The sequence below is a fragment of the Rhea pennata genome, chromosome 13, assembly GCF_028389875.1.
Source record: "Rhea pennata isolate bPtePen1 chromosome 13, bPtePen1.pri, whole genome shotgun sequence".
Taxonomy (NCBI): Eukaryota; Metazoa; Chordata; class Aves; order Rheiformes; family Rheidae; genus Rhea; species Rhea pennata.
The window spans coordinates 15,089,939-15,108,188 of record NC_084675.1 but is presented as its reverse complement, the minus strand read 5'-3'; positions in this window follow the sequence as shown (position 1 = coordinate 15,108,188).

Sequence of the window (18,250 nt, the reverse complement as noted above, 5' to 3'; positions counted from 1 at the left end):
AATAAAGTAGTATTTTGGCCTTACATAATAGCAACAACTGTGAAGGAATTCTATTTTCTGACTGAACTGGCCAAAATTACAGAATTCTTTTCCAAACGTTGTAGAATTCAGTAAGTTCTGCGTACATGCACGTTCTGGTTTTAGTAACAGTGATGTAGGATCAAAGAGCACACATTCCACTTTTGCTTATATTACTTCATATAGCTGTGACACTGTAGACAATGTAATAAAGATTAAAGAGCTTTAATATAAAAATGAATTGAAGAAAATCTGTATAGATATGATTATAAACCCCAAAGTATCTATAAGTAGGTTGGAAATCGAAGGTGGTAGCAGAGAGTTAAGGCTGTTCCAGTTCATCTCTGTCTTCTTTCCTTCCTCTTTCCTTTTCTCGTCATGTGTTCTCTGTCAAAGTTCTGGGGTCAAAGAGGAAAAACTTCCTAAGGGGGTGGAAGTCCTTCAGGCTTTGATCATTCGGTGATATCCTTAGCACAAGTTTGCTCTGCCTCCATGCTGGGTCCGAGGCACACCACTTACATCTCCAGAGCTGCCCAATTTCCGATTTTATGACAGATAGCAAGGATCAAAACTGTCAACCAAACCTTGATATATAGCTAATATGACTGAACAAGTGGACCTAAATCCAGAAAAGCTTAATTCCCGTTGGTTAAATAAAAGTGGCACTGACATATTTTATTAATTCGAGTCACCATACCTAACCAGAATCCTGGCACTGACTGATCCAAGCAGAACTTGAAAATCAGCGGTGGAGGAAAGTGAAATACCTTTCATCTAACCTTTAACTGGGCTTTATAGAAAACCTTCAGCATATAGAAGTCCAGAATGTTCCAATAAACATCATTCAGGGCATCTATCTGAATGTATGAATGCAGTGGTAAATATCTAAATATTTTGATAATGAGAATATTGTGTGAGCAGGAAGTGCTTTATTTGCATATTTCAACCTACCGGGAAAGTTTTAGATGAGGTTTTTCTAAATGAATGTGACATCAGACGTCCTATTCCAACGTTTAATTGCACTAGGTAATCATATTTATTATCAAATCTGATCCAAGAAAGTGCTTAGCTAGCAATGTATTCTTTTATTTCTGAGACTTAATTAGAGTTCAGTGTTAACGACCTACTGCCACAAATCAGAAACTCTCTTATTTGTGCTCATACATTTGTTTTAGTCTAGATTTCAGGAACTCTTCTTCACGGACAGACTGCCACTGAGATCACTTGTATTCTTCTGGGCTTTCTCTGCGAATCGCCACTGGTGAATAAGGTCTTCACTCGTTCTGTTGATATAAGGTAGTACTACAATGCCCTATTGGTGTATAGTCACAAAGCGTAATTGATGAAGAGAGAGAAAAAAATCACTGTTTATAGGAGGAAAGACCAAAAAAGCTTTTGTGCCTGGGAGGGAAATTTTAGCATTTTTCCTCATGATTTATTATGTTTATACAGTGCTTGCAGTGTAGAGACGTTCTGTCAGCATTCTCATTTCCTTGTATCACTGTCTGGTGTCAGATGTGTGCTGGAGTGCTAAGTATCTTGCTGCATTGTCATTCCACACATGAAATTGTCAGAAATTCCTGGTAAACAGCCTGGAGAATATTTTCAACATTATTTTCTTCTGCTCTGTTTTTTCTTCCTCTTTGCAGTTGCATTAAACTGCGACAATGAAACTTTAGAAAGACATCATACTCTAATATGCACCGAATGGGAGCAGGCTGACCACCTGAAGAAAACGTTAGATCAAAAATGCTTAGATAGATAGACCTCAGTGTGTAAACTAACATGATTTGATAAGCAGCAGTGTGATAGATATACACAATTTGAATTAATACTATAATGGAATTAGTGTGCAGAGCTAGAACAGTGGAGCAGGATGTAGGAGCTCAAGTCTTTTTGTCCTCTCCATGTTACTTAATGATGTGGGATATTGTGCAAGTCTCTTTGGAGCTCAGCTTTCCTAACGAAGCCGAAGACCTGCGTCTCCTCTTGTCTCCATTTTGCATTAGTCTTTCCAGCTCTGAAAATCAGTTCCTCTGTGGCTCTGATCCTTCACTAGAGCAGATGCAAGAAGGGCTGTCAGGCTCCTGTGCCTGGGTTTCACCCAGCAGTGTGTCTCCGAGTTCTCTGCTCTCCTAAGGCTCAGGCCCATCAAATGGTAAGATGTGGTAAGAAATTCCAGCATTAAACGCTTTGCTGAAAGACTAAATATGGTGATTAACTGTTAGATTCCCATGAAGACAAAGCTGTGCATGCTCTCCTTGTTATAATGTTGTTACGGTTACTAAGCTGCCTATCTGTAATAAAAACAGGCTTCTCCACTGGAATGCTGAAGTTAAAAAAGTGATCTCCCCAAAGTCAGGAAATACACAGATAATGTTCCAGTTCTCGTGGTTTAAGCTGATTCTACCATTTGCCATTCCTTAAAAGATACAGCTCTCACAAAGAGCTGTTGTTGGTGCCAGATGGGCAGATCTTTCTCCTTAGATAAGCAGGAGCTGGAATGTCTTCTGCCAAAATGCTGTCTGGAGTGCCGGAGAAGGGAAGATGCATGTTAAATGGAAATGAAATTGAGTAGGCTCTGAAACGCCTTAGGAACTGAAGAAATTGCTCAGAACTATAAAAATATTTTTTAGTTGTGCAGAAAGCTAGTTAAAAACTTCTTTTATGAACAGTTCAAACTTTTTGGAGGGAAATGTAGTTTGAATCAAATAGAAAAATTTGTGTTATGTTCAAAGTAATGATGCTCTCAGCTGAGGATGCCTCAGTTCTCAGCTTAGTTCTCTACTTCCTCATGTTCAGAGACTCTGGAAAGCACTGGGATGTCATACAGACCTCGGTGCAGACTCCAGTGTTTTGTTTCCTGGATGTCCGTTTTGAAGTTAGTAGTGGTAGACTAAGGAAGTATGGATATTACTTTTCAGTAATGGTGCCTATGGAAGCAACTAGTTTATACCCTTGATATCGCATGAGTGTCAAACAGAGTAACTTCTAAATTGGTATTGTAGGTGAAGTTAACCTTTCTGAACAGCTGCCCGAAACATTTGCATATTGCCTAGACTTTGTGCTAGCCTGCACAAAGAAAATTTTTGTATTCAGTAGCATTTCTTTGGCTTATGTAGATCATGTAGCCAAATACTTCGTATTTTTAGCTGATGTGAAAAGACCTTCTCAGGACAATGTGGGTTAGAAAAATCAATTCAGTCAGAAAAAAAGGTTGTAATAAACCATTAAGGAACTATTCTTTAAAACCCAGCAATTTAATTTAAAAATGTCATGTTTCTGCAATGTTTTAAGCCCAAACAAACCCTGGACACTTTCAAAATATGCAGCTAATCCTGAAAATTCTCAGTCATGCAAATCATTCCTTAGAATGGGTGTAGAAGATTATGCTGTCATGTTTTATTTCTAGGATATGTAAGACTTCAATTTTTAGAACAGAGGAATGTCACTACTCTTATGGGGGGGATGAAACAAATTTTAACCTTGTATAAGTATTATTTTGCTATACTTAAGGTGAATAAAATGAATAATAGTCATATTTGGCCTGTTTGGGATAGAAGGCAGTATCTATCTAGCAAAATGCAGTTTGTAAAATTGAAATTGGCTTACTTGGTTTACAGTCCTTCAACTGTGTTAGCATCTCAAATGCTATGATGAGCTCGTGGGATTTTTAAAAGGAATGAGGATAAAGCTTTCTCCAGAATGTATGACATTGATGTTAGTAAAGTATCCCTTTCGACAGCAGAGAACAGGACAGATTTGCTCATAGAAGTTTCTCCCATTTTTCTGCCTCTGGATCTATAGACCTTCCAGACACAGGCTGTCAGACCGGATGGTTACTTTCATTTCTTGTGGGAAGGGACAAAGGGAGTGAGATCATAGCCCTAGATGATATGGTTGAAGTAAATTATTCATTGTTGTGATATATATAGTGTTTCCCTTAAGTGGTGCTTCAAAAAATATGAAACATGATGGGTTGTTTCTCTGAAACAACTTAATACTTAAATAGACAAAAAAAATAGAGATATTTTCTTTCTTCTATTTGACTCTTCTTGTGTGATTTTCCTGCTGCTCTTTTTGGTTCATGAAAGTGTGCTTTATATGAAATAAACACTCCCAGGGAACGAGGACAGCATTTACAGCAGGACAGAACTCCTTTTCCAAAGTGCTATGTAAAGCATCTTGAATGCATTGACATTACTCCTCTCCTGTACATTTAAAATATGTATTTCAATCTTTCCCAGGCTTCTAAATCATAAATATTTAATTCTCAGTCTTATCATCAATCTGTTAGATGATCTATGAAAGATATTGGTGGTAAAAGCTTCTTGCGCTCTTTGCTCTAGACCTCCAGAAGCACTCAAGATTCATGGAAAGCTTCTAAGGAGCTGATGTCGGAGTGAGGCCGCTGATTAATGGGTCCCTGGAACGTGCTGACACCTCTGTACAGATCAGAGAGATAAGAGACAGCCGAGGTCTGCTGGAGCACTGTGCTTTATGGAGGTGAGGCCGAGGTGAGGAGCTTTGTGGATTTGCAGTGAGAAACACAAGATGCGTGGCTTCCTCTGGAGCAGCATAATGGTCTGCGAAGGGGAGCCAGCAAGTGAAGGATCATTTTGTAGTACTCAAGCGAAAACAAGAGACAAGACAGATGATGTGAAAGGGCTAGAATAAAAACAAGGGTAAGAATCCACAGAGAAATGAAACTTAACATATGTCAAGCTTTTTTTTTTTTTTTTTTTATAGCATAGTTTAATTTTGTCATCTGTAAGAGGGGGCTTTTGTCATGAGGGGTTTTGTTTGCTTGTTTTTTTTATAAAATAATTTACTGTGCAAAACAAAGTGCACTTTTCAGTTGTGACAGGAGTAGCACCAGTACACGTAGTAGTACTGTCCTCATTTAGTTAAAATAATGCTCATATTATAGAGCTGCAAGGAAAATTCAGATGGATTAAAGAGAGCTTTGGTCTGCAAATCCGTGTTACTGATGATAGCTGGCACAAAACACATAGTGCAGCAAGGCAGTTTTTGTGATCCAAGAATATTGTTATCATTCCTTCTGTGTAAAATAAAATGGACCACAGGAATTTGCAGTACTCAGTCACCCATTTATCCCAGTGTTGAGCCTTGAGAAGTATCCAGAATCACATGCTTCACAGGAACATTGAAAAAGTTTATTTTAGGGTACTTCATCTCTTCCCCAGTCTATGCTTAGAATTCACTGTACAAGCAAACAAATAAGTAGTCGTCTTGTAATCAGGCTTCACATATAGCCACTGGACTATTTCCCTTGAGTAAAGTGTCAGCCCGCAGGTTACAGGTCTGACCAAGCAGAGCTTTGTTATTTACTGATCTGTCTATTAATAAATGATGTGCACAGAAATAAAGGTGGCTTTTAACTTTGCAAATGTCTTTTGCAAAGAACGGCATAAGATGGCCTTAGGAGAATTCTGTAAACAGGGTTTGATCCAAATAACCTAGAAATCATTGGAGGAAAAAAAGTAATTTGGCTTTAATGAGCTTTGACTTAGTATTCAAAGTAGTCAATTTTGACACATTTGAGAGTACTTTGCAGCAGCGTGAATAAGCCAGAAGCACAAATCTTTGGGATGGGATGTATTTTAAAGTTATTCTAGACCATCATCTATAAATGGGCCTAGCAGCAGCTGAGGTAAAACATCAGTGTATGGCAATATAAATTTGTGCTTGGCATGGGTTCTGAAAAGAAGGACAGACAGCTACAGCATCATCTAGGTGAGGGTGAGCATAGTGTAGAAAGCGTTATTAGAGGCTCCTAATTCCACGGACGTTGTTAGGTAAAGCACAGTCTATAAACAGTATTCTATAATGGCCTTGGGTAGCTAAAGGTGAAGACCAAATGTCAGGTATATACTTGTTGGCACTAACGTGCATACAAGACTAAAAGTCATCTACAGAAACTTAAGAAAAAAAATGTTTCTTTGGCCCAAGAATGAGGATTAGGAAGATCTTCAAAGAACTGATTATAGTAAGAGTCACTTGGAGAGAAATTCTGGGACTACAAAGACAGTTGTAGTAACTTTCATGTAGTAACATGTAGCATCATGTAGTAACTATCATGTAGTAATGTGTAGAGTTCACGTAACTCAGTTACATGAAGTGCATTATTTATGAAGATCACATGTAACCTACATGTACTATACTCGATTTCAAAATGCAACAGGAGAACAACAAAAAATAAACTTTGAAAACAAATTACTGAAGCATGGAGTTGGTCTCAAAATATAAACTGCAGATTAGTAAATGCCATTTTTCAGAGACAAATCTATGTTGCTTGAAGCAAAAATGAAAATATTGCATTCTTCTTTTATTAATAGAAAATAAAATAATTTATTTATCTCTGTTTCCATTATTGCAAAAAAGCAGAATAAAATAAAAATACCAAACAGAATGGCCAGAGGGTCCAGTAATGGAAGCTCTGCTTCGTGCTTCAGTTATGCTGTGTTGCATAACTGAACACAATTACAGTTTGGGCACTTGCTTTCCTTGTTACAGTAACTTTGAGAGGCAACACTGTAATCAACCTTTGCTAAGAGGGCGGAAAAACCCCTTCCAAAACCACAAGATTTTTAAAACAGCCTTTAAGAATTACTTTTTTAACAGCAAATGGCTATCCAGTGAAATTTTGTTGCCTATAACTATTTCAAAAAATAATCACAGTATATGCCCTCTCATCCATGAAATATCTTAAGAAATACAGTATTTAATTCCTTATATTTTGAGCCCCCTAGATCTGCAAGGAGTTGAACGGCCTTTCTCGCAGGCCTACGTCTTTCATGGCAACCGAAGAGCAGATCTGGGCGGTGGGGGTTCGCTGAGGTTAAAGATCTCAAAAGCGCAGTCTCACGAGGGAGAGAGGTTTGGAAATAAAGGGATAAACTAATTATTTGTAATTGGGTCAGACTGGGTAGGCTGATTGGCATAATTAACGTTGCCTAATGACTGTCCCCAGGGATGGCGCCTGGCTGCACCAGGTGAAGCGTGGGGAAAGCAGTGCTGCTGGGCTGTGCCGGTGCGCGAGGGCTTGCAGCGCCCGCCGGGCGCGGGCACGGGTGCGGGCGCGGGCGCGGGCGTGGGCCCGGCGCGCGGTTAGCGTGGCGGCAGGCTGGGCGCCGCGAGCCCTCTCCGCAGGGCGGCCTGCGCGGCCGGGGGGCGCTCCCGCCCCGGCAGCGAGCGAGCTGGGTGAGGCTCCTCCGCGGTTAGAGAAAGCAAACTGCAACTCTGGCGTTCCTTAATTGAAAGATGAACCCCGGGAAAGTAGCAGAGCAGTGTTTGCGTGGCTCGGGGAGCTAGGACGGCTCCCGTGCAGCCGGAGGGGCCGGGCAAACGAACGCGTCGGGCGGCAGCAGCGGGTCGCGGACGCGTCTCTTCCCGCAGGTCCGTGTGGGCGAAGCGCAGGCGAGGCCCCGCGCGGGGCCGGTGCCCCGCTGCACGCCGCTTTCCCTGCCGCCCCGCGCGCACGTGTCCCTCGTCGGCTGGGCTGTTCTCCTGACCTCCTCCTCGCTCTGCCGTGAGAAACGGACCAGTGTACAAAATAGCCATGTGGACACCAGAAATGATGAGCAGCAAAGAGGTTAGAAACGAGCTAGAGACAGAGCTGCTTCTAGCCCAGCTAGAAAGAGCAACGGGCGCAGCTTGAACGACAGCGTGGGCGAAACAGCCCCAAGCCGCCCCTCGGGCCGCTCTCCACCGGCTGCTGCCGCAGCGGTCGGGGTGCTCGGGGCTGGGCTTAAGCCTTGGCCTTCGCAGGAGCACGCTGCTGGCAGTCCTGCCCGAGCCACACGGAGACGCCAGCTCAGCGGCGATGCAGGGCCCACGCAGCTCCCCGTCCTGGGGCAGCGAGACCCCGTGTTCGGGCTCTGTAAGACCCACAGCCAAAGGCGAGACTGTAGCGAGAACCGCGAGAAATGCAGGCGCGTGGCGTCGAAGAGCAGCTTCAAATCACGCTTTGTTTTCACTGAAATGTTCACGCTCCTCAAAAGCCCGAATACAAAACATTACAAAAAGCAGAATACGTAGTTTTGGCAGGTTTAAAACATCTTCCTGTTGTCCGTTTTCTATTTGCACTAGTTTTCATTTGGAAGTTTCTTTCAGGTTTATGCAGAGTTTCCCTCCGAGCCATGCTAATCACATCCTGAAAATTCTGAAATCCAAAATGAAGTGTTCGTTTCATATCAGTATTTACATTCCCAGTTAATCTGCTAATCTATTGCTGCCCCCCCCAAACCTTCAAAAAACATTGTTCTTGATAAACCTCCTTATTTTTTAACTTCCAAAGGAAGAGCTGACCACTTAATTTAACAGCAGCCCAGTCAGTGTCTGGGTCAAGGGCGGACGGGCTCTGACGGTGCGGTGTTACGTGGTCAGCTCAGAGAAGCTCGACTTTTCAGATGACCTTCCTATTGCAAACTTTGGTAATCAACAACCGCAGTTAGCCGCTCAGGGGGCCTTTTCTCTCTTGCCTTTCTGATGGTCGCTCTCCCCGGTTTACCGTCAGCTTCTTGCTCTTAAGTTTTTCAGAGTCATTTAGGACCTATCTCAGTTGGACCCATTTTGCATCGCACCTGTGTTAAACATTTCTATTTCTGCTGCTTTCTTACAAGAGAAGGACTTTTGGGGCCCAGAATTTTAATTACTGTGTTGGAAGTGAAGTTTCCCTTGACCCACAGAAAAACAATACAGCATTGTCTTACCGCTCTGGACCATTTTAAAGAGGACCACTGTAAATCTGTAGTTCACAGGTACAGCTGTCAGCCTAGAAACCCCACACTTATGCCAAGGGGCATGTAGCAGTCACTGGAGAAACTGTGACCTAAGTGAATGAGCTCTACTGAAGCCAGAGCTAAGAGAAAAGAATCGCGCACTCTTAACCAGCCCAAGATTGTTCATTAGAACAAAATAGCACCTCTACATTTTAAACTAATGATGACTTTCAGGCATAGGGTAATTATAGCACCAGTGGGAACCCATATGTCACCGAACTTTCAAATGTAAAGGTTGTGCCTACAAAATGAAGCCATATATTCCCATTAATTGAAGCAGTTGATTTCCAGTTACACAATATTAGTTTTAATGGTGAGACTATTAGAAAATCTATGAATTTCTTTTTACTATTGATTTGTAGTGTTAAAGTGGCACACTTTAAACTGATCAAAGCTGGTGAGAGGGTGACATTCATGCCAGCAAAGTTATAAATATAGGTGACTCTATATTTGTCATCAGCAAGTTAACATTAGAATAACCTTGGAGGAACAGTAGTTTTGTGCTGTCAGCACAGCCTGCATAGGCTGGAGGATAAAGGATTAACAAGAGAAATTTTGATGAGGGTATTTACTACTAATGACTGTCTTCAAAATTGCCTTTTATCTACAGCTTTTCAAAGTACTTTCCATTCATTAAGCCTTATAAAACCTTTATAAAATTGTTAGAAGATATAGAAATGCAGATATCTTTGTGCCAAAACATACACTAGTACTTTGACAGAGAAGGGCAGCAGTACACACTACACACTATTTCAAATAGGAATTGCACAGTTTTATAATGAGGCTATCACTGTGTTAATTCAAGTTTGACCAGGACAAGGGAACAGTTCTGCTCTTGCAAAGAAGTGGCATGGACTCATCTGTAAGTAGTGTTTAGAGCTTCTGTTTTATATTGTATCAGAAAGACAGATGTACTTTATGCAGTGCTATAAAAATAAGAATATGAATGGCACCTGGGTTTTTTTCTAATGAAATCTGCTTCACAAACTGCCAACCCCAAGACATCAAAAGCTGTGAGTCAGGCCTCCTAAATAGATGCACTGAAAACCTCAGGATGTGAAAAATAATAAATGTAGAGTCCTTTACTTGCCTTTTTGTTTCTTGAGCCTTTAGTGTCAGATTTCCTGCCACAGGGAATACAAATTAAAAAAAAAAAAAAAAAAAAGGAAAGGAAAGAAAGAAAGAAAAGCAAGCTGAAGATGTGTCCGAAGATATGTTCACTCTAGCAGCGTATGAGCAGTCAGAGCCAGAAGAGCTACAGCCACTACAGAGCACCAGTGCTGTTAATCCTTGCCAAGACCAGACTTAGGCCAATAGCTCTATTAGGGGCTTGCACTAGGTAAGGACAGGTTGCCCAGAGTGTTTGTGGAGTCTCCATCCTTGGACATATCAAAACCATCTGGACACAGCTCTGAGCAACCTGCAGTTGACCCTGCTTTGCGCAGAGGAGTTGGACTAGATGAGCTCCAGAGGTCCCTTCCAACATCAACCATTCTGTGATTCTGTGAGTCTGTTTTCTTGTTTTACCTGGCCACAAGCCTTTGTTTAGTTTGGGTGGTTCTGCATTGTGTTACATAGCATGTTTTACTGTAGCAATCTAGAAGAGGTCAGATGCATTTAAAAAAAATGCACCTTCATATTCACAAGCTATTCTACTGATGGTGCCTGTGTGGCCACCAAGAGACAGAACATTTAACTTTATTGTAATAATATACACATTACCCCGCTGTAGGAAATTAAGACTAGGAAACTTCCTGTTCCAGAGGAGATCTAAAAGATCAGGATCTTGAATTTGAGGCACTGGACCTAATCTTGTCTGATCTCTATTTCTAAAACATATTTTACTGGATGTGCATACTACCTCTGTAGAAAAGCTAATCTTTGACTGTCAAGTTTATCTCTAAATGAAATTCATTATACTATTTTATATCATTGGTCTTGTTCTCATTCATTGTCCTATGGTATATGAGGAGTCAATTATGACAGGGTCATGATCAAGGAAAACTTTGCAGGGGGTATTTTTCATTTTTACTACACCAGTTACTGCTCTTTAAATCCTAATGTTGCTGCTTAGATGTTTGGTTAGTTCAGCTGTATTGGAATTCAGCAGTTGCTATAGGAGCAATGTTTAAGGGATATCAATACAATTAGTCATTCCTACAAAAACATAAGTAATTTCATAGCATATAAATGAAGGGTGCCAAAATACACAGTAATCGGTTGGGAATCTTAAGTTATATGCACAGGTCAGCATGAGTCAATGATATGTATGTTTTTAAAAAAAGTAAAAGCACATTTTCACTTAGAAATGAATTGTGGAATGAGCCTCACAGTATTGCTGAAAGTTTTTAAAGGGAAAGATGTAAAAGTTAGTTAATATGCAGGATCACTTTCAGAGTCAGGTTGGAGGGTGTTTTTTTTTTGCATCAGGAGGTGATAGAACCTCCTAGCAGCAAGCAGAAGACTTTGTAAGAAGGAAGGGTCATAGTCACAGTGAGTACAATATTGCTTTCTGAGGAACCAGCCAATTTGGGTGGCTTCCAGGTAGTTTTGTTATTGAGTTCATTTTCTTATAGATTTGTCATTTCAGGTCATTAAACTGGATGAAAATTAACTCTACCTGAAAAGCAAGAAAAAATTTCTAGTTAAATAGCACAGAAGAAATTTGGATGAGCAGCAGGAACAGCACAATGAGCATGTGGGGAGGGAGCAGGAGGGTATAAGAAGGCTCTTAGCCGCTCCTCCCACCCAATGTTTTGTGGAAGAAACCTATGGAAATTCATCTTTTAATGTTGGATGGGTGTGGAAAACCCGCTAACCTGGTATAAAGGTCTAACTGTGTCAATAGTAGTCTGAATATGGTTGTTATTGAAAATAGATGAAATTTCTCCTAGGTAACTTCTTGGCTTGTAAGTGTTTATGAGGCAGTCAGGGTTTTTGTTTTCTACAGCTGTAAAGCTGCATAGCTGTTAATTAAAGACACACTCTTTGGGTGAGAAGTAGCACTCTGGCTCCTGGGAGGAGTGCAGTAAGCTAGATTTCACTTTGCAGTGGTCATGCTGGTTAAAATATTCCCATTCTGCAGTGTTAATCCATTCTTCAATAGCCTGGCTCTGGCCATTGAAATTCACTGTAGGATTTTTTTCCACTCAGTTTGATTCACAGCATTTTCAATTATTTAGGTAGAGAAAAACAAACAAACAAACAACTTGCTAGTTGCACAAGAAGAGAGGAGCTTTTGGAGTGGCTGATGGAGTGAGGGTCCTGTTCCAAGGAGAATCTCGGGCAACATTTTGGAAAAAGGACCACTCAAATTTGGATTTCTTTTGAAGCCCAAACTAGGCCTCAGCAGAACAATTTTGAAGTATTTTAAATGCTGCTTTTAGATATGCACAGCACAGTTAGACCACACAGCTAATTCTTACTCAGAGATAGGAGAAAGCATATAACAAGCATGTGGCTTTCTTTCATGATGCTTGTTGGCTATAGACGTACTGTTGAAAACGGTAGTTACATTACTAGGACGTAATAACTGCATGGCCATGAACCATTAGGTTCTTCATCTGATAGCTGACTAAATTCAAGGGGACATATGTTAAGAGAGTAATGTATTTCTCTAGATCCAACCTCCACCCAAAAACGTAAGAGTCTCGCAGCCATTTTCAATGCTTTGTATTTACTGCTAGCAAAATGAATGAATAAATGAAGAAGATCTAAAATATGATTCTAGCAAAACTAGGTCTTCTATTCCAATCAGTAAAGGCCAAGAAAACTTGTTTAAATGCCTAAAAAAAGAAGGAGGGATGTCATTCAGTTGAATAAAACTGAGTCCCTTGGCCCCATTCTGTTTTAGCCCTAGCTGTAGCTGGCTCGAGCGTCAAGCTCACCTGTGGGGAGGATGTGGGCAGAGCCTAGGGAGGGCATGGGAGGAAGCGGAGAATTTGCTGTCCAGGCACTTTTGAAAGTTACCTGCCAAATGCTAACAGGTCTTTACAGAGCATCTACAAACTGAGATTATTTTTTTTTTTCTGAACCGTATAAGTTTTCCACATTTGGATTTTTTTTTTTTTTAAGGGAGAGCTAAGTGTAAATTACTGACGAAATGGTTATCCTCCTGCCAGCTTTCACACCCTGCTCCAAATCGTAGCAATGCTGAAACTTCATAACAAAAACAATTGTCAGAATTCTCTTAATCTTGACTGTAACATTTTTACTGAAACTTTTTATCAATTTTGTTCCTTGAAAAAGTTTTTTTTTTTTTGAATGAATCTAGGAAAAAATCCATTCTAAATAGTTTACAGCTGACAATTTATGAGTGTGAGTGTGTGTACTGGCATGCACACGCATGCGTATATGCAAATCTCATAATGTGAAGTTATGACGTGGTCCATGGCATTATTTTGTAAGGAAGTTTTGGTCGCTGTTTTGTATCTTGTGTCAATGCAAACATTTGAAAAATAGTTGAACAGCTGAATCTGTCTCTCAAAACACCTGTTGATTATCTAAGCTTTCAATATATGGATTTAAATAGCAGTATCAAAGCAATCTATTATTTAATCTATCTTGTTACAGAAGTGTATGTAACAACTATAAGAATATAAGGGTTATATAAAATTATAACCACTATTTATGTATTATTGTATCCAACACATATGTCCTTTCCATATGGGATGTTCTGACTGTACAGAACATGGTAGATTCCAAGTATAACTCAACAGAAGCATTCAACCTTTGATTTTAAAACTGCTATCATCTCCACTTCAACAGCCCACGTTGAAAGGAAATTCCAGATTGTGGGGGGAAACGGCTGCCAATCTGAATAAGGAGGAACATAGTCAGATGGCAGGGAAGTATTTGTACTAGTTGTATTAACAGAAGCAATGACCTTTACACACTCCAAAGCAAGCCATATGGGCCCTGGATCACAGCAAGCATTTGTCAAGAAAACTCCTGATTCATTTCAAACAGTGTTCAAACACAGGCGGAAGAAGCTCGAACACATAATGCGCTTCTAAAATGCAATTCTGAAAGGGGAAATACAACAGATTTTGAGGTAACTGCTAGCTAAACCTTCAAATCCTAGAGCATTTTTTAGTGTAAGTGTTGGCCTATTGACTGCTTGGGAGGGAAACCAGATGGGCTGCAGTTTCGCCTCCCACCAAGGCTCCAAATTCAATTCATTGGCTTGTTCTAGAGAGAATTAATGAAAGTTGAATAATACGCACTGGCAGTCCCTAACACCCTCTGTTTTTTTTTTCTTCTTTTGGCAGGATGAGACTATTCTGCATTAAATTTACATATGGCCCACTTTCCCCCTAGTGTAACTCTAGTGATTCTTCTGGCCTTATTTCTGCTGCAAATGTGGACCCTAAACTTTCCAAACTTAAAATTTTACAGGCTTGCTTAGGCCTCTCCGTGCCTCACACTTTCCATCTGCAAAGAGACTCTGCAGAAGAGACTCTGCAGAAGTGAGCAATGGTTTAGCACAGAGACTGTTTATTTGCTAAACCTGTGAGAATGATATTATACTCCTCCATGACAACACTGATTTTTAACTGAAACAAATTAACTCTGTACCATAAATTTTCTCACTGGAGAGCAGTACGCTGAGTTTTGAGTGCTGGTGGCAAGGATATTAATGGAGTACTCAAGGTGTCAAGCAAAACACATTTTAAATGTAATCTCAGAGAGATCAGGAAAGAAAACAGCATCTTTCAGAAAACAAAACAAAGCAGAAACCAAATCGTGTGTGTGACCTTTCCTATGAGTAGCATGAGCTGGGTGGAAAAGCATGCTGAGCTATGCCCAGAGAATCGCAAGCAGGCGAGTAGCTTGTGTGTCAGAAACTCAGGGCTAATGAAGCAACTGCAACAAGAAAGTCTTCTGAGCTTGATGAGCTGATGAAGGGATTCAAAATAACAAACCCTGACTAATACTGAAGTTTCTGAGAAAGGCCGTGAAACCCTTTGGCAGACAAATAACTCAGAGGTTGGCCCATTAAGCTCAAGAGTCTTTGAAGCATGTCCCCATGCAATCGCAAGGGACATCTGCAGACCTGAGACTGCAGTGTGCCCGCACTCCAGAGGTCCTTTCAGCCTGTAAGAGGTGCTCAGATTGTTTTGCTCCTCTTACAGGCTTATATTTTTCTTCATATATAGAAATCAGCTACGAAGTCGTTTGTCTGCCTCTTTTATCCTCCCACTCCTCCTCGAAAGAGCTTCTGAGACAGACAGTAAAGTTGGCACGGGGACAAAAGGTGACTTTAGGGCGAGACCCTCTTCCCTCTCCTGTTACCTTTGCCGCCGCACCTCCTGTACTGGCTGTGATTGTACGGAGGCTGCCTGCCTAAAAACACTTTCCTTCTTCTTTTTTTTTTTTTTTTTTTTTTTTTTGTTAGTTGGTCAAAGTTGATACTGGCAGGTGCTGCTGTACCATGGGAGCTGCTGTCTGTACTGTCTGCGGGGTGCAAGGTGGCACTTCCCCGAGCCACGGTGCTGCCTCCTAGCACCGTGGTGAGGGCACCCTGCATCTCTCGCGTCCCTCCTTGACTATTCTGCTTAGCGACTAGCTGCAACATCTCGTGTGTTTTGCCTATAGATGCTGCAGCCTGCATGAATGGGTAGGCAAAGAGAGGCAAAGCCTGAGGCTCACTAGGAAGGTCACGAGAAAGGACATGGTTTGGTCCCTACATGGCTGGTTATTATAGTAACCGCCATAATGCTGAATAAACGGAATGGCTGAGTTCTGCTGAAATTTGACTTACCTTTGTGCATGTGGTGGTGAGGGGCTGTTTCTGCTGGGAGAGCCGGCACATTGCCTCGTGCTGGTAGGGTTAGTTAAGTTCTGGACTTTATAGGTGTAGTGGGAGGCTAATGCTCTTTTATTGCCCCAACCTCAAATGGACCTTTATGTTTTAAAAAAGCAGGAACTCATAATCCATAAAGGGCAAATAAACATTCAGAAATTCCATCTTTTCCTTTTTCTGGATTCTCCTTAAAACTGCAGCCTCTTTTATTTCCTTGCAGATATTTTGTAGTAATTATTTTTATTATGGTCAAGTACAGAGGTCCTCTTTATTTGAAACAGTGTTAACAGCAAAGACGTTATTAAAAAAAAAGGAAAAAAAAACGTTTCTAATCATTTGCTATGGCTGAGAGCAGTTTATCTGCAGTCTACCAGAGATAGACTCCTTGAGATCGTTCGGATTATGAAGTAGGTGACGCCTAAGTCATGCTCCGTAGTTGCAGACCTAGAGGTTTACTGGGTTTGCTATGCACCACTGAGAACATCAAAAAAATGTCTAGTCTTCATGTTTTAGTGAGGTGTTGGCTTCTAGTCGCCCAGCTCTGCCCTCGAAGCAAGGGAAGAGGTGGCGGGAGCAAGGCCAAAACATGTCCGCGTGGCTCTGCCTGTGAGAGCAGCTCCCCAGCACATGCTGGCCTGGCTGGTGTAGTATAGCATCCCTCAGTGCTGTGAATTCCTCCTACTTGTGTCTTGCTTTTCCAAAATGTTTTAAAGCAGGTCCTATTGCTTTATTTTCCACTTCTGTGGAGTTGGTTTTTTTTCCTTTGTACAGTTGCATATTGTTATTACACGAATGAACTGTGCAATCTCTGTGGGTGGCCATGACAAAAAAAAAAAAAAGAAAGAAAAAGAAAGAAAGAAAAAAAAAGAAAAAGAAAAGGAATCATTTGAACATTTCTTAGTGAGATTCTTAGGTGTTATTGGTGGAATTTTTCTCCGTGAAAGGAATTTACTGTGACATTGGGCACTTCACCGTAGATGCCGCAGTGCAGCAGCAGCGTGTGCAGGCACAGAAAGTGCTCAGAGTCTTTTATTTAGCGCTCGGCAAGATATTAGCTTCCAGTAGTGTGAGAGCACTTTGATTACACTAGTGTTACCTCATTATCCTTACTATTATGAGTGCTACCATTTATTCAGAGTAGTAAACATTGTGCTGAATAGTTAGTGTATACAGGATCTTGGATTTGGGAAATAATACTGCAATAATGAGTACTGAATTATCTTAAGAGGTTGTGTTTAGTGAAAAGCACTTGCTGGATCCTTGTGTAAAGCCACAGAAACAGGCAGTGCTCTGTTGTCAGAAACATTTCAATTTGAGGGTTTTTTTATTTTTAATGCAGAAAGGAATTAAATGTCTGAGATTAAATACGATTCGTTAGTGACCAAAGTGGCAGAGCCCAGGGCCACCAGCCATTCTGTGACCTCTGCTGAGGCGGTTAGCAAGGGTGATAAATAGCTGGATGATGATGGGTTTTGGATGTGTAGATTTCTGCTAAATCAATGAACAAGTTGTGTCAGATTTCTAACAGTTTTCAAGAGCTTCTGCCAGACTGTCCCAAAAGATACATTTTTCATTCACTATTGAACTATGATAGGCCCATATAAATTGACGCAAAAGAGAGAAAAAGTATGTTGTATGAGGTTTCATCAGTTACTGTATCCACCTTTCCATTTTGGAAAGCAAAGAATACAAACAACATTTGCTTATATGTATGGGAAACACAACAGCTGCTCAATCAATAATAGAAAATGTTACTGAAAGGCCCAGTAGAACGGCAAGAGATAATGTGAATCGGCCATTAACAGTAAGTCATTATAGAACTTATTAAGTGAAGCCTTGGGGCTGTCATAGAGCCTAAAGGTTGACATAAATTTTTCATACACGTTGAACTTTGCTAAATGTGCTTGCATTTGATTAATGATGACTTTCTTCAGTACACTAAGAGGAAGAGAAGTGTGAGCTCAGCCTGCAGCAGGAAGGAAGGCCATCTTCGGCAGTGGTGGGACAGCGGGGCCTTCTAGGGCTGCCCTGCCAAGCACTGAGGAGTTTATTATTCCCCAAAATGTTGCCTCACCACTCAGTGATAGGGCAATGAGCACAGCATGGAAAGCTGCTTTTGTAGCTGTAGAAGTGGAAGCATCATACCTCCAAAAATATCATGGCAAAACCCTTCAAAAACCCCACACATCTCAAAAGCAATGAAGAAATGCTTCCTATTTATAAAGCAGTGGTATGGCTGCAAGGTGATGGAGCTGACCAGAGGAAATCTGCCTGGGCAGCCGAAGTAGTGAATCGTAGAGCCATGGAATAATGGGAAAAAAAGACAACAACAAAAATTCCCCTTCATTTGCAGAGAGGTCTGGGCAGCAGCATATGGAGTTGATCAATTGAAATAAACATATTAAAAAAAAAGTCCAAAGCAATCACAAGGTCTGTTTCCCTTCACTAATGACCAAAATGCTAAGTATGGCTTAAAATTCAAGGGGTGGCTTTTAAAACTATGTCAGAGTAAGTGTTGTTTGTCTTTATAGTTTTTAAATCTGTTAAGGGTGAACTTTTAGCTTCTATTTCTTTCCAAGGAGAAAAGTACTCTGTGCTCTGCAGAAGTGAGCACTTGCCCTCA